At 47.9% G+C, this 17,970-nt stretch overlaps 1 long non-coding RNA gene across 1 annotated transcript; it reads left to right on the top strand.

The window, feature by feature from the left end:
• The first annotated feature begins 4,671 nt into the window (after nucleotides 1-4,671).
• LOC138525669 (uncharacterized) lies at nucleotides 4,672-16,114 on the top strand. Its single transcript, XR_011283405.1, has 3 exons — nucleotides 4,672-4,782; nucleotides 14,508-14,658; nucleotides 15,501-16,114. It is a non-coding gene; the product is annotated as an uncharacterized lncRNA (long non-coding RNA).
• The last annotated feature ends 1,856 nt before the right edge of the window (nucleotides 16,115-17,970 follow it).

Here is a 17,970-nt window from a genome sequence, read left to right as displayed (position 1 = left end):
AATGCCATATCACAGTGAGAAAACATGGCCAAACTGGATGTACAATGTAGGCCAGTCTTATAGTCAGGCCTGGCTGAAGAGGTATGGGGGCCTAATTCAACCTGATGGTTGGGGGACCCTTTGCTTAGAATGCAAAACAGTCTGAGGCACCTGTGGGGTGCATACATCATAATGGAGAGCAAGAAATACAGCCACGGGTTAATAGCTGCCGATTTTCCCATTGCACTTGCACGATGCAAATGCAACGTGCCTGAAGATCCTCTGTCTGTTCTCCCTTGTCTTCTCCCCTTAATTGCACTGGTAAAACTGCAAAATCGCTGACGGGCCTATTTGCAGTGTCTCAACTGTTAAATGTATATTACACACTTACTGTGCCTCTGGAGACTATTATCGTCTCAGAATTTCAAGGTATACTAGACTGGGGACAGCAAGATCAAAATGATTTTCCCATGATAAGACACTTTAGGGAAGTGGTGAAATCAGGGTTGGAGTCCAGTCTTGCAATTAAAGTACTTAACCACATATCTTCCCAGCTACAGCTTGTGGACATGTCTGGGTTTTGATGGAGATGGCTTAAAAAGTATGCAAATCACATGATAAACCACGCTGACAAACATTTCCTTATAGAAATATGTGTAACACGAAAAAGAAAAAAAACACAACTTTTGTTGCCCCAACCCATCCTCCTCCCCATTTTCACTGGAAAGCTACAAGTACCAGAAGTAATATAAGCCTAATCTCCAAGTAAAAACCACTGAACAGGTTATCATGCCATGTTCATTCTAGAGAGGAGTGCCTGCTACCTTTTTTGTATTTTTTCAAGGAACTTGGGGTTGGTCATCCTCCATTACCTGGGAGAACACAGACGTGGACCCCTTGCTCACTGTGCTCAGAGAGGCACAGCTCCACCTCACTGATGGGACCCAACAAGGCTGAAACATGTGTATGGGGTTGCTGTTGGTACTCTTGTTCAAAGGAGGTTTGCCTGGCATTTTGGTGCTGGACTGTCCTTGTGGGCGGGACAAAGACTGATATGCAAATGGATATTCCTCCTTTGTGAAAAGTACAGTGAGCAAAAAGTGATGGCTGCGGACTCTCAAGTGGGTAAAAACCATTGAACAGGTTATTATGCCATGTTTATTCTAGAGAGGTGTGCCTGCTACCTCTTTTGTATTTAAGCTCCATGGGGTTTGCAAATGTGCTTAGACACACAACAAAATGTATTTTGTGGTAATAATATGGTCACCTACATTTAGTCATTGTTTGACTAATAAAGAGAATTTAATTTAACTGTGCTGCTCATAACAAAATGTGTTTTAAAAAAGAGTTTCTGAGGAGAGTGGGGTTAAATTTGCTGGGTATGCACTCTGTTCTATGTATAGTTATGGTATTCTGTTAAATGTCTTAATTTTGACACCTAACCACAGCGTTTTAAATGAGTGCTCTTTCCTGCTTATTTCGTTGGGAGTCGGCTTGTTTTGGGCTTTTTTTTCTCGGGCCTGGCAGCGTGGGCAGCAATGGCGGAGGAAGAAGAAGATACGGTGGTGGCTGTGGTCCTTATGGGCACGAAAAACTGGATAAATACCATACAAGAGGTAAGTGTGCACACGTTTAGGGCACCTTTATTCATGTGGATGTGTATCTGGACACAATCTGGAATTCAGGAGGTGAGCCCCAGAGCAGTGTGCTGATCGAGAAACAAAGTTAACCCGTCAACACAAGCAGGGGCACTCCCCATCTAGCCCAGCACAACTATGAACTGGAGATGTGTGGCACAGCCGGTTCCACGTGTGTCTCCTACTCCCATTTCCAGGGCAGGGGCACAAACTTGCAACTGCCGTCAAAGGAGCCAACTGTAAATATATGTCTACTGGGCAAAGGAGAATGGCAGTTCAATCTCACTGCTGTCTTTGAGCGCAAAGCTTATCCTGTGTCATGCGTTACTTATTTACTTCCAACTGTTCAGCGCGCCATTAAAACCATCTAAACGCTGCGCCTGAGGGTTGAACACTAAACAGTTTGGTACCGCAGTGACCGGAGCTGGATCTTTGAAGAAACCGTGCATTTATTGTAAATACACATTGCAAAATGTTGCGGCCATTGACCACAGTACTGAAATTGCCAGAATCAATGACCCTGTAGAAGGGTCAGATGGGGTACTGGGTGTCACTGCCTTTTGGATCAAAGGACAGTGGCTCAGAGCAGGCAGGCAACACGTACATGGTCGAGAAACCCAGGTCTAAAAGGATGACTTAAGAGACCATCCTGGAGTCATCCGATGATCATCAAACTACATTAGAAGTCATTCCCACATCATCAGAAGTCATCACGCTGTTAAAGTCATCAGCAAATGTCTCAGAGTGGTGGGTGATGATTTGGGGATGGGTTTGGGATGACTTGCTGATGATGCCAACATCATCCCTATTTTAGAAAACTCTTTGTTCCTGATGATTTTAGGATGACTTGCCGATTACGTCAAGAGCATCAACAGGTTTGCCCCAGATGATTCTGGGATGACCTGCTGATTACTTGAAGAGCATGTTTGGCCCTGATGATTTGGGGATGATTCTGGGATGACTTGCCGATTACTACAAGAGCATCACCATGAAACATGTTTATGTATCGCAAACTATTCTTAAAATTGGGCTTTTTTCGCTGCCGGCTGTCCCAGGGATAACCACAAGTTGGCGCCCCTGGTACTGGGTGCTGCACCGGGAAACATCCAAGATGTATTGAACGTGTAAAACAAAACGTTTCATGAAGTAAAATATTTCCTGATATTTGTTCAGATTCAATACAGCCTGCATACGAAAGGAACACAATTGTAAAAAAAATGATACTTGTTACTATTTCAGTTCCTGCACACCATACTCATGTGTCCAGCAAATGGCACCTTCTAAATACGTTCAGCACTATGACTATTAAAACAGCATTTGAAATGCATACACAGCCAGTCTTACTGTTTTCGCTTGTGCAACATATAACCATTGTCCCCATTTGTACCCTGTACATCAAATTATATATATACTGGATAAGTGAACGAACTTGCTGTTGATGGGCTGATTTCCTGAACTGGTGTACGACCACAATATATATATATATATATATATATATATGTCAGAAAAGACTGTTTTCTCTGCAGTCCATGGAAAGCACTCCCCCATTCGCAAAATATTACTCCAGGAAGCCGGTGTTCTGTGTCCAAACAAATGTTCTTTATTGATTAAAATTGCGCAGCATATGGCTCAAAAAAATCCACCAACATTGTGGTCCTCCCAAAATATATGGCCCTTGCATAGCAGAAATGACGCGTTTCGCGGTTTCCTCACCGCTTGTTCACAACCGATATATATATATATATATATATATATATATATATATATATATATATATATCATGGCCTGCTGTAGCAGCCATGTAGTTATGGTTAAGTTGCTAAACCCCTAGGAAATTAACCATAACGTCCCCTTAACAAAGTTTTTTATTGAATGAATATATATATATATATATATATATACACACACACACACACACACAGCACTTTGTAATAAAAATGCGTATCTGGGGCACACAGATCGTTGAAAACGTGTAACTGTCCTAATTTTATGTTTGCATTCTGGGACTTGTAGTATTGCCGTTGTAATGGCGCTACAAATCCCGGAATACAAATAAAAAAATATGTAGGCATTGCCCTGTAGGCCAGTCCAGGCCTGGCAGCATCCTGGCAATGTAGACATGGCTCTCTTCATATAATATCGTGCAGGTCAGGGCATGGGACCATTGGTGGAGGGCTTTGCAGTTCCCTCACTGGGCTGTCTCCATGTAGCTTACATCTCGGGTCAGGTTGCCTTGGCAGACCTGCTGGGCTGCAGGTGCTCCATTTTTAAAATGTAAACTGCTTTTCACTTTACAGAAACATGGGCCCAATTCTGAAGTCCATGTAAAATTGGAAAAGTATTGTTCCTTGGTGGAACAACACTTTTCCTAAAAGCACCGTATTCTGTGACATTAAGAATGTGGGGATACAGACATCAAAGCTTCCAGTGTCCCTAATATGGCCTGACAATGGCCATAGTGCCTCTGACGAGTGCAGGACAGGCACTGCCTGGGGATTATCCTTGCAGAGCGCTAAAAGGAGTTAAAATACGGTGCCTGTGAGGTATCGTTAACATCTATTTTGCAAGTCTTTCCTATGTAAGCTGCACATTTCCCAGATGGCTGTACCACTTTTCTGATTTACTGAAAGCATAAAGACACTTTTGTAAGTCAGAAATGGCAGAGTTTTGAGAAATGCTCAGAAATTAGAAAATGGCAGTTTTGAGAAATGTACAAAGTGACACCTGAGAGAATTGTGTCTTTATTTAAAATTTTTCAAGCTTCAGATTTTTTTTCCATTTATTTTGGATTTGGGGGATTTTTTCCAAGCAACGATTTGTTTGTCTTGGGCTGCAGGAGTTTTGGGGATTTTTTACTGACTTCTTTCTCAGTAAAAACAAGCCACTAGCACTACTTTTTATTTTAACTTAGTATATGTGTGTTTTCTCTATGTTTCTGAATTGTGCTGTTTCTTACTTTTGAAACCCACTCATGGCGTTTACATGTGTGCTTGCTTTTTTCGGTTAATTTGGGTGGGAGTCAGCTTGTTTTGGGCTTTTTTCGTAAGGCGATGCAGCGCATTTTTTCCTTCCACCTGGGAACACTGGACAGCAGCTGAGCAATGGAGGACGAGATTCGAGCATGGATCATGATGCTGGGATCGATAAACAAAGCCAGAATCATTGGGTAAGGAGCTGATGATGTACACGTTTTAGGCTTTATTTCAGAGTGAGCCTTTTGCATAGTGATTGTTATATCCGCCCTACGTCCCGCAGCGCGGTGACGTAGGGCAGCTTAATAAAAGCCCCGCCCCCTGGAGAGGGAGGCAGTTCCAGGCGAATGCATGCCAGCGTGTGTGTGTCCTTATTTAGCGCTCCTGCCTAGGCTGCGTTCCAGGCCACGCGGCCTCCTGGACCGGAGCCAGCTCCTCGTGCTGGGCCTCCGGAAAGCCAGCATCTAACAATGGCGATGAGGAAGTGAGCGAGCATCCACGCGCTCCACCACCATTTTTGCACGCGGATGCCACACGGACGCTCCGTGTTAATTTTTGGACACCCGGTGGGGGCCCCCACGATCACGTGACCCCCACCCCCCAAAAAAAAAAAAAAAAAAAAAAAATGTTTTCCATTCCCCTCCCACACATCATCTTCAAGGGGGTGAAAAAAAATGTTTTCTCTCATCTCGTGTCATCACGGTCATCACCTGCACAACGCCCCTCGCATGGCACACGGGTCACGAAGCGCCAATCCATCGGAGCACAAGTGCCGGTAGGACACTGCCTCACCACAGGGCGCGCACGAACCCAGAGGGCGGAGTATCGTTGACCAAGCGCACGCTACACCATGGCGACTGGGTCATCTACCCCTGGACCCTCAACACCGTCCAGAATGGCGGCAAACCTGTCTATGGCGTCACCGCCGCCTCGCACGCAGGGGAGTTCGTCGACGTTGATCCAACCATTCGACCCATTCACAGACCCATCGTCCAGTGGGCCCAGATGGCAGCTATGGCTACAGAAGTTTGAGATGGCCATGGAATGTAAGGACGTCACGTCTTCCAGAAAGATGAAAGCTCATCTACTCCTCAGTGTGGGCGACGAGGTGCTGCGCATCTTCAACTCCCTGGATGTCGATGACGGCCAAGACGCATACCGGAGTGCGAAGGACGCGCTAACAGCACATTTTCTCCCGCAACTAAATCCAGACTATGAAACTTTTATCTTTTGCACGACCATCCAGGCCACCGATGAGACTCTCGACGCCTACCACACGAGGCTGAGGAAGCTGGCCATGTCGTGTGAGTTTACGAACACTGAAAGGGAGATAAGTAGGCAAATCATAAATGGAATTCACTCGGAGAAGCTGAGGCGTCTCGTGCTCAGTGAAAAGGGCATCCCCCTACAACGCATCCTGGAACTGGGTCGACAGAGGGAGCTCGCCCACTCCAGGGCCGCCAACATGGAAGTGACCCTACAAAAACTTCAGCCGTCACTTTCTACAGCGATGGTTGCTCAAATCTCAGACAGACAATCTACGAGAAGTGAAAGTGGCAGCGGTTATACCCAGAACAGGTGGCAGCCTCGAGCACCAGGACCAGCTGAATGTGGATGGTGTGGTGGTCAAAGGCACGAAAGGCGAAACTGCCCGGCGCAAGGCACCACGTGCGGAGCATGTGGCAGGAAGGATCACTACGCGAAAGTGTGCAGATCAGTGAACACGCCACTACAGCCTCCACAAGGATCCCAGGAAAAAGGGTCATCGAAAAAAAAGAAACAAGCCAGCGCGAGGAGGGTAGCGGTAGTCAACTCCTCGACGGAAGAAGAGGGAGATGACCTCTCGGCCCTACGTCAAACAGCAGGCACGGAGAACGAAGGAAAGGGCCGAAAGGTGTACTTAGTATCGACACTAAACCAAGGGCCAGCACCGTCGAAAAGAACCGCCAGGCGACGAAAATGCATGGTCAATATACAAGGCCAGGACATACAGATGACCATTGACACGGGGGCCTCGGTAAACGTCATGCCAACCACCGTTTTCCAAACTCTCGCACCAAGACCTGAGCTAAAATCCACAGACACTCGGCTATTTGCCTACGGCAGTCGGAAACCTCTACCGGGAGGTTCCGCACCACCCTTGAGCATGGCGAACAGAAGTTGTGGTCGAAGATCTATGTTGTCAAGGCGGGAATTGAAAGCCTGCTGAGCGGAGATGCGGCTGAAGACCTGGGAGTGGTCAAATTCATATGCCACGTTGACGACACATCCGAGGTCGAGAACTTCCTCAGGCAACACCCCAAGCTGCAGAGGGGGATAGGCTGTCTCAAAGGAAAGACCATCAATCTGCATATTGATCAATCAGTGCAACCACGCGCGGTAAGACACCGAAGGACACCCTTCCACATGAGGGAACAAGTTGAGAAGGAGTTAAGGTCACTCGAAGCCGCTGGTATTATTGAAGAAGTCACGGCACCAACACCGTGGGTTTCCCCGATGGTGGTCACCCGGAAGCCCAAACAACCAGGAAAAGTTCGGATCTGCATTGACATGCGCCTGCCCAATGCAGCCATAAAAAGAGAGCGACACATAACACCCACAATTGATGAAATCATCACTGACCTCACTGGATCGTGTGTGTTCTCAAAGGTAGACCTGAAGGCGGGGTACCACCAGCTGAAGCTACACAGAGAGTCACGCTATATCACCACGTTCTCAACCCACCTAGGTCTGAGGAGGTACAAGCGCCTGAGTTTCGGCATATCATCGGCCGCAGAGGTTTTTCAACAGACCATCCAGGAGGTCATCAGAGGCATACCAGGGGTATTGAACGTGAGCGATGACATCCTAATACATGCACCGGACACCAAGGAACACATCGTGAGACTCAAGGCACTACTGGGCAGGCTGGAAAGCGCCGGACTCACAATCCATCGAGAGAAGTGCGAATTCCTAAAACCAGAAATAACTTTTTTTGGATACAGGTTCGACCGCACCGGCATATCACCTGATCCCCAGAAAGTGGCAGACATACAAGCTGCCAGCCCCCCCACGACTCCCACCGAGGTGCGCAGTTTCCTGGGAATGGCCACCTACTGTGGCAGATTCATTCGGAACTTAGCAACCCTATCCAAACCGCTGCGGGAGCTAACAAAGGCCAGCACCAAGTGGGACTGGGGGCCCGAATGCCAGGAAGCATTTGAGAGCATAAAAGACTCCCTGTCAACTGATACCAAGATGGCCTACTATGACACGGACCACCCGACAGAACTATTTGTGGATGCCAGCCCAGTCGGACTTGGAGCAATCCTGATGCAGGTCACGAAAGAGGGCACAAAAAGGTCGATTGCATATGCATCCAGGGCGCTCACAGCAACGGAACAAAGGTACTCCCATATAGAAAAGGAGGCAATCGCCGTTCTATGGGGGTGTCGACACTTCCACATGTACCTATATGGGCGCAAGTTCACGGCGATCACCGACCACAAGCCCCTACTACCAATCTTCATTGGGTCATCGGCACACCCACCAGCCAGAATCACCAAGTGGCTGCTACACCTCCAGCAATATGATTTCGAACTTGTCTACCAACCGGGCAGCGGCAACCCCGCGGACTTCCTGTCGAGACACCCACGACCAGCCACCCAGCAGGAAGTGTTAGTCGCCGAAGAAACGGAGGAGCACATTTGTCAAGTGGTCCACACCATGAGGCCCAAAGCGATAAACATTGAGGACATTGCAACAGAAACCCAGAATGACCCCTGTTGCGATCTGGTAAAAGACGCCATTATGTCAGGCAACTGGAAAGACTTCATGTCGCACACACGCAACAGAACCGAGGGGGCCAAGGAGTTCCTAGCGGGCATGTTCACGGTTCGACAAGACCTCTCAATCACTGAGGGAGGGCTCCTGCTAAGGGGTGACCGCATCATCATACCCCCAAGGCTGCAAGACAGGATAGTTGCCTTAGCACATGAAGGACACCAAGGGCTTGCAAGAACAAAGGCACGGGTCAGACACCGGGTATGGTTCCCTCACATTGACGATCGTGTTGAGGACCTAGTGAACACATGTCTACCCTGCCAAATAACGAGTGGACCACCAGACCCAGAACCGATCCTATCGGCCGAGCGTGGCCGGGCACGATGGGAAGCGATCAGCATTGACTTTTGCAAAATCAGAGAGGGTCTACATCTACTGGTGGCAATCGATGATCACTCACGCTATCCAGAGGTCGAGATACTGGAGTCCACCGCCGCGGAAGTGGTCATCCCGGTGATAGAAAAGATGTTTGCCACCCATGGTCTGCCCACGACCATTAAGAGCGACAATGGACCCCCATTCACAGGGGAGGAATTTAGGTCATACATACAAGAACTGGGCATCAAATACCACCACATCATGCCAAGGTGGCCACAGGCTAATGGGGACGTCGAGCGATTCATGAGGACCATCAACAAGGTACTCCGAGTATCAAAAGCAAACGCCAGCCCGTGGAGGATCGACCTATTGCGGTTCCTAAGGAACTATCGGGTCACCCCCCACAGCACCACGGGCATACCACCTGCGGACCTTATGTTCGGTACTATCATCAACTCGTCGATTCCCCATCATCCAAGCAGAACCCCTGACGACGTCGACCATGCACGCGTGGAAGCGAGGAGAACACGGGCCAATGCTCACATGAGCGCCAAGAGAAGAGCAAGGCCCTCAAACCACAGAGTGGGCGACCAAGTCATCATGTTGCGAAATCCCACGAAATCCAAGTTAGACACCAGGTATGAGGAACTGCCATGGACTATCAGCAACCGGCGTGGGACCATGATAACCGTCACACGGGGATGTCGGGAAGTAACAAGGAACGCCTCCTGGTTCAAGCCCGTGCCCCAGCACCTCTGGACGGATTGCGAGGGGCCTCACGACGACAACGAGCAACAAAGCAGCGACGTGCCGGCGCAAGACCCCGAGGAGGAATCCGCGGGGGATCGCAGCTGGCAATCACGAGACTGCCCAGCGGTGAGGACACATGCAGCGAAGGTGAGCAGACTTACGAACCGAGCGGGGACAGCCCCCAAGCGAAGCAGTACAGTCTGAGAGAGACCACGAGACCGCCTGCGAGGCTGAATGACTATGTATGCTAAGCCAACAGCAGTGGCAGGAGTTTATAGTTGAGCATGTTGTTTATGTTTGTTTTGTTAGGCTATTTTGAAATAAAGGAGGGATGTTATATCCGCCCTACGTCCCGCAGCGCGGTGACGTAGGGCAGCTTAATAAAAGCCCCGCCCCCTGGAGAGGGAGGCAGTTCCGGGCGAATGCATGCCAGCGTGTGTGTGTCCTTATTTAGCGCTCCTGCCTAGGCTGCGTTCCAGGCCACGCGGCCTCCTGGACCGGAGCCAGCTCCTCGTGCTGGGCCTCCGGAAAGCCAGCATCTAACAGTGATGAGTGTGTCTCTCGGGAGTCAGACAGGTTGTGTTGACTTATGAGACAGACTCTGCCTTTGCAGTGCGCGCTCCCCACGTCCAGCGCCCCCATTTCTCCGTGAGCCTCCAAGCATGGAGCACTGTTGCAGACCCTTGGTGTATATCATATGTTCTCCTGCTAAAGGCCGGCACAGTGCGTTTATCTGCAGGACACCGGGATGTTTTCCTTCCCTGGATAACAGGCTGCTGGCACATTTCATTACTTTGTGGGCCGCCACGGTTCACACGGTGCAGCTCTAACCTGCTTTACAAGTGATATTAAAGCAGGCTAGAGCTTTACAGGAGAACATATAATATACACACGTGTCTGCAACATTGTGCTCCATTGTTTTCACACGACTTCAATGATCCAGCGTCATATATGCCAGCTATGGCTTTTGGGAGTTTCAGTCCAAAACACATTAACGTACCATGCAGCTGCAATTGTACTCGGAACTGGGATTGGCTGTGTAACATAGGCAGTGTGGGAGGGAAGGGGTGCAGTGGGCACGCCTAGACCTACTGCAATTGATTTACTGGCACAACTGCACTTTATCACAAAACCAGCTGAGTGTTCGGGAGGGGCCGTTGTATAGGACATGACGCATGGGTGGCACCTCAAAGAAAAGGAGCCTACAGTCGTAAATCCTACTTTGGAAGCTGTGCAGTTAGAGCAGCATCTGTGGGGTTCGATGGGGGGGGGCTAATTTAATGAATATGTTGGCCCACCTGTGCATTTTGAAAGCTCACTGAGGCCACGACTGTGTTCAAAACGACCACATCCCTTTCAATTTACCCGCATTTGGCTATCCTCTAAGAAATTCATACAGATTAAGAAAGTTCGTGCATATGTAGCCCCAGGCCTAACTCGGGAGCCTGCACTTGAATGGGACAGTAAGGGGGGGGGGGTGGTTTGGAAAGATATCCACAAGGATAACCTGAGGCGTTTCATACGAGTACACATTAGCTCTACATCGTGTGCCATCATCTGGGTGTAGTTGGTCACAGCTGTTTCACTGCATTTGGTGAAAGGCCGTTTTGCCAGGTTTTTTTGCTGCATTTTTGTTATGGGGTTTAGGGTAGGGGAAAATTAAGTAATTGTGGGTGTTGGGAGTGTGCCCCCATAGATAAATGGGGCAAAATGGGCAGGCACCGTGGTGGTCCATCTCCCCTTGAATCATCTTTCCATTCCCTGTTGATGCTCTACATTCATGGCTGCCTCTCCCTTGCCAGATGCCTTAGAAATATTGCCTCCTGCTTTCCTTAATCGGCTGTTGCAAGACCCCCCCCCCGTGGCATGGAACATGCACATTCGCTACCACTGGAATGTAAACATGTCTGTCTTCAGCACTGGCTGGTTTGCTTTCGTCTTTGCAATTTTTTTTGGCAAATGGCCTGAACGATGGCACATGAATGCGGTTGCACATTGATGGTGCCATTTCACGACCAGGTCCATTCCACTGAATGCCCAGCACCTCTGAAAAGCTGGTGGAGATGATTGATCAAAACGCAGTCGCTTTGACATATGTGCAGAGCCTGCTGACGCAGGTTCGAATCCTGGCAGCCCCAAACTCAGCCTTTTATCCTTCCGAGGTCGATAAATGAGCACCACACACCGTGGGTAATAATAAGCAGCGCTCGGATACATGAGGGTTCGTAGCGCTATATAAATGCTGAATTATTATTATTATTATCCTGGCTCAGTTTGTTCGATCAGCCTGACAAAAGCACAATGTTGTATTTGAACAGCGGAAGTAGTTATAAAGCAACATACATTTGAGTAAAATGGTTATTCTTTAGGGCAGGGGTGCACAACTGATTTTGACAGTGGGCCAAAAGTACCTTACATGATGGCTATAATGGGCTGAAAAGTAAATGTGGGCGGGGCGGTAGGTGCAGCAGGCGTGGCGGGAGGCTTGGCCCCACCCCTCAACCAAACACTATGCCCCATGGACCCCCACCCCTCAACCAAACCCTATGCCCCATGGCTCCCATCCCTCAACCAAATCCTATGCCCCATGGCCCCCACCCCCAACCAAACACTATGCCGCATGACACCCACCCCTCAAGCAAACACTATTCCTAAGGCCCCCACCCCTCAACCAAACACCATGGCCCCCAACCAAACACTATGCCCCATGCCACCAAGCATGCACCATGCATACATACTCATACAGGCCCAAACCCCCCCACACCCAACTCGCCACACAAACTCACAAGCATACACCAATACACTATGCACCCATACAGACCCGAACTCCCCACCCCCCAACTCAGCACACAAACTCACAAGCATACACCAATACACTATGCACCCATACAGACCCGAACCCCCACCACCCCCCAACTCAGCACACAAACCCAGAAGCATACACCAATACACTATGCACCCATACAGACCCGAACTCCCACCCCCAACTCAGCACACAAACTCACAAGCATACACCATGCACCCATACAGACCCCCAACTCACCATACAAACTCGCAAGCACATTCAGGCAGTCCCGACACACACACCCCCTCCGCATCTCAACACACACTGCACTTGCACACAAACACATTCAGTCAGACCCGACACACACACCCCCTCCGCATCTCGACACACACTGCACTTGCACACAAACACATTCAGTCAGACCCGACACACACACCCCCTCCGCATCTCGACACACACTGCACTTGCACACAAACACATTCAGTCAGACCCGACACACACACCCCCTCCGCATCTCGACACACACTGCACTTGCACACAAACACATTCAGGCAGACCTGACACACACCCCAACCCCGCATCTCAACATACACTGAACTTGCACACAAACACATTCAGGCAGACGCGACACACACCCCAACCCCGCATCTCAACATACACTGGACTTGCACACAAAAACAAACATTCAGGCAGACCCGACACACACCCCACCCCTGCATTTCAACATACACTGAACATGCACACAAAAACAAACATTCAGGCAGACCCGACACACACCCCACCCCTGCATCTCAACATACACTGAACTTGCACACAAAAACAAACATTCAGGCAGACCCGACACACACCCCACCCCCGGATCTCAACATACACTGAACTTGCACACAAACACATTCAGTCAGACCCGACACACACATCCCCTCCGCATCTCGACACACACTGCACTTGCACACAAACACATTCAGTCAGACCCGACACACACACCCCCTCCGCATCTCGACACACACTGCACTTGCACACAAACACATTCAGTCAGACCCAACACACACACCCCCTCCGCATCTTGACACACACTTCACTTGCACACAAACACATTCAGGCAGACCTGACACACACCCCAACCCCGCATCTCAACATACACTGAACTTGCACACAAAAACAAACATTCAGGCAGACCCGACACACACCCCACACCCGCATCTCAACATACACTGGACTTGCACACAAAAACAAACATTCAGGCAGACCCGACACACACCCCACACCCACATCTCAACATACACTGGACTTGCACACAAAAACAAACATTCAGGCAGACCCGACACACACCCCACACCCACATCTCAACATACACTGGACTTGCACACAAAAACAAACATTCAGGCAGACCCGACACACCCCACCCCTGCATCTCAACATACACTGAACTTGCACACAAAAACAAACATTCAGGCAGACCCGACACACACCCCTCCCCCGGATCTCAACATACAAGCAGCACAAAGATCCGACAAACACACACGCCCCGAAGACAACAAAGACTTTCCTAATGGAGGGGGCCGATGCTGCTTGCGGGCCGCCCTCCATTAGGAAAGTCTTTGTTGCTGGCGGGCCGGACAAAACGGCATGGCGGGCCGCAACTGGCCCGCGGGCCGTATGTTATGCACCCATACTTTAGGGTATATCCTACTTTTTTCATCTTAACACTTCCAGACTTGTTCAGTTGCTTCGTTGAACTGCTTTGTGGCTGAAGGCAGACCTGGTTAAGACATTTTTTATCACACCAGTAGTGGGTTTACAACTCCAATTAAGTAATTAACTCTTAGAATACTGCTTTGAAAATCACAGGCAGGCACTTTAAGCGCAGGCACTTTAAGCGCAAAGTCTGATAAGGCTTGATTAAAGTGAGCTCAAAGTTCCCATAAGGAGGTATTTTGGGAGGGGCAGGATCTGGGTGTAAATGGCCATAGGGATTAAAATGACCATGGGCAGTCAATATTTCGGCAAATAACCAAACGCCTACTGGCTTTGTGTGCCTAGGTGTTCACCATTTCAGAAGTTCAGGTAAGACTGGCACCTGCCCGAGACACTTCCATGGGTGGGTTCCTAACGAACTTCCTTACTTGCTGGGCTGTGTCTGGGTACCCATCTGGCTCCCTGCGCTGGTTCCGGGTCTTGGTAATTGTCATTAGAATGCGTACTGTATTAAAATGTGTAATATTAATATTTGTGCTATTATTTCAGCATACTGGGACACAGTGGATTCCTGTCAGCAGGTAGCAGTTGAGCACTGCTTGGAACTGGCCCTTCAGTGGATATAGAGGAGGCGGACAGGGGCCACAGAAAAAGTTTTCCCGATACAAATCCCAACCCTGGTCCATCAACTGCATCAGAGGTAAGTGCCATTAGAGTTAAACAAAAGTTGGTTTGTGCCCTTATGAAATAAATAAATGCTTTTTCTCTATCCAAATACTATTGGTTGTAGGCTTCTGTGTCTCCACCCCAATCTCAAACCCTCCTCCCCAACATCCCTATGAAGCCATAGGGCTTCTAGACGACTGTGTCAGAGGGTGGGAAAAGGTAGCTCAAATATTGTGGCTCATGTATTAACTGGTTATTGTCCATCACTCATTATATGCCCACATGCAAACATATTGCTTTGTCCATTACTTATGACCCGTTAAGCTTCAAATGTCATAGTGGTGTCCTATGTTATTTTTTTAGATTATTACAAAAGCAAGCACGCACATAGTTAAATTCCCATAGGTATATGTTATCGGCATCAGTTGGCCCGGGAGCCAAATTTAGCTCCTGGTAGGCATGGTGTAAAGCTAACCAGGCTCTTCAAGGCTACAAACAGGGCTACATAGCCCCCAGCTCCGCTCAATTTCAAACCCTGTGTATTTGTTTTGCTTGTCTGGCTCCTTTACCAATGCACTGTCCATGGGGGAAACACAAGATTGGTAATTTCTTCACAATATACCAATTATGGAAAGAAGATAAACGTAGAGCCACTTCCTGGGGAAGTGACACTAATCTATATTAAATTCTAAGGAATTGCCATGGTTTCATCCAGATTGACAGCTTTGAGAAATGTAGTAATTGGAATTACGAAAGCACATTAGAGGGTGTACAGTGAAAATTGTCTATGCTTTATTTCTCACAGCCATGTGTCAACCAAAAAGTACTTTGCTTGCTCTTTTCAAACTTTTTACACAAATCTTTTTTGCATTTCAGAATGTATCCATGTTAAAGCCAGGGAAATGGGCTTTCCAGTACTCTCGGCATCCGAGTGCAGAAAAGCCCTCCAAAACAAAATTGGGAACTACCGGATGAAGAAGGAGCCAAACCTCGTCTTTTCTACACAAGTGTAGTTCCGCATTCCCTTGCTCTTTTGCCTCGTCCTGGATACTAGTGTGACTCCCTGGACTGGTTCTCTTTCCCCTCTCACCCTTGCTCCCTGGGCTGGTCCCCACCGGACTCGCTTGCTCCCTAGGCTGGGCCTGTATACTCGTGTGACACCCCTGGACTGGTTCCGTGTCCCCTATCACGCTTGCTCCCTGGGCTGGACCGAACCGGACTGGGTCCCCTCTCAACCTTGCTCCCTGGGCTGGTCCCCACCGGACTCGCTTGCTCCCTAGGCTGGGCCTGTATACTCGTGTGACACCCCTGGACTGGTTCCGTGTCCCCTCTCACCCTTGCTCCCTGGGCTGGACCGAACCGGACTGGTTCTGGGTCCCCTCTCACCCTTTATTTTTAAATTGTGAAGCACCCGTGTTTGGGATTGCTACAGTTGTGTTTTTGTGCTATGTACACAGTGTCCGATTGAACCTCTGCCTCTTTTTAATAAATATAGTGGGGGTAAAAAAAAACGTGTCGCTTCTTTTTAAATATAGTTTATATGCCATTACATGGTCTTGACTTTCATGGCCATTTTACCTAAATGACTGTGACCTAATTAGTCATCACTATTGTTCTAAAGGCAATTCAAAATGCAACTCTCTGAAATGGGCAGCAATTAAGCCACAGTGACACTTTTAAAGCCCAATTCAACAAGGTGCACCAAATGCGTTTTTAAGCATTTCTTTTCAGGATTATAGTAAACATTATTTTTATTAAAACTCCTAAATTTTTTTCCAGCTCATAAACCGAAACAATGCCTATAATGTTAAAGGATATTTTTGGGATTGCTTTGTTGTTTTGATTTGTACAGTATTATTTGGTGACTACATTAATTGCTTTTGGATTTCAAAAGGTTTATTTGGGGATTGCATTGCATTGCTTTTGGATCTCTACGAGGGTACATTTAGCCAAAAGGAAGCCAGCTGTAATCCGTTGCTTTTGTATTTATTTAGGGATGGCACTGCTTTTGGATTTTTATAGGATTGTTTGGGGATTGCATTGTTTTGGGATTTTTGCTGGATTGTTTGAGGATTGGATTGCTTTTGGATTTTTATAGGATTGTTTGGGGATTGGATTGATTTTGGGTTTGTAGTGGATTGTTTGGGGATTGGATTGCTTTTGGGTTTGTAGTGGATTGTTTGGGGATTGGATTGTTTTTGGATTTTTATAGGCTCGTTTGGGGAGTGGATTTTTAGTGGATTGGATTGTTTTTGGATTTTTAGTGGATTGTTTGGGGATTGGATTGTTTTTGGATTTTTATAGGATTGTTTGGGGATTGGATTGATTTTGGGTTTGTAGTGGATTGTTTGGGGATTGGATTGCTTGGATTGTTTTGGGATTGCATTCCACTGAGGATTGCTAATTAACATATTTCAGGGTGCATGAAGCCAAAAAGAAGCCAAAAGCAATCCACTGAGTACAATGGGAGTTTCTGGAGTTAAATAGGATTTAAAGAGGATTTAAATGTTTGGGAAAATCCAGTAGCAATCCACTTTCAATCCAGATTTTTTTGGTAGGGTTTACACCTAAGCGCTTAACATAGGACATATATACATACAATAGCACACAACCGAAGTTGGTACTCTTTATCGACCTCAGAAGGATTTAAGGCTGAGTTGGCGTTGCTGGGATTCGAACTAGCGACTTGCAAATCGAAGCAGCAAGCACTCGAACCGCTGAGCTATTTTACCTGCACTTTTAAAAGTGCATCTGTATTAAAAGTTTGAAGGTGCTGGCTGTTAATTACCCACCCATTGCCTTCCCATGGCCATTCTAATCCCTACGGCCATTCCACCCAGCTCCTGCCTCTCCTCGCCCAAAACACCTCCCCATGGGGACTCTTTGAGCTCACTTTATCAAGCCATAGAATCAAACTTTGCACTCTGTGCCTGCCAGTGTTTTTCCACAGTAGTCTTCTGAGTTAATGACATAATTGGATCTGTGAACATGTTGCTGGTGTAATAAAAATGTATTTACCAGGTCTGCCTTCACCCACTTAATGTATAAGCACTAGGTGTGCCCTTTGCTGAAATCCTGTTGAAAACAAGCATTGGCAAAGCCAACAGTCTAGGCTTGTGTATCAGTTATAAGTATTAAGCATTTGCCACGCACTGCAATTAGATGCCCAGGTACTCGCACCATTTTGCAACTACTACCATCCATGCCAGTTAATACCACGATGGTACTGCCTGGCAAATGCCTTTCTCAGGCCTAAACAAGAGCCCAAACGATTTGCATTGCCAATGCTTGTGTTATCTTGGCTCATGGACAGTTAACCCCTGACACAGCCTGCTGTTTCATGTAC

This window comes from Ambystoma mexicanum, chromosome 7p (genome assembly GCF_040938575.1).
Source record: "Ambystoma mexicanum isolate Mex_15411 chromosome 7p, UKY_AmexF1_1, whole genome shotgun sequence".
Classification (NCBI taxonomy): Eukaryota; Metazoa; Chordata; class Amphibia; order Caudata; family Ambystomatidae; genus Ambystoma; species Ambystoma mexicanum.
Note: the sequence above shows the minus strand (reverse complement) of the source record. Positions and strands in the feature narration are given on the sequence as shown.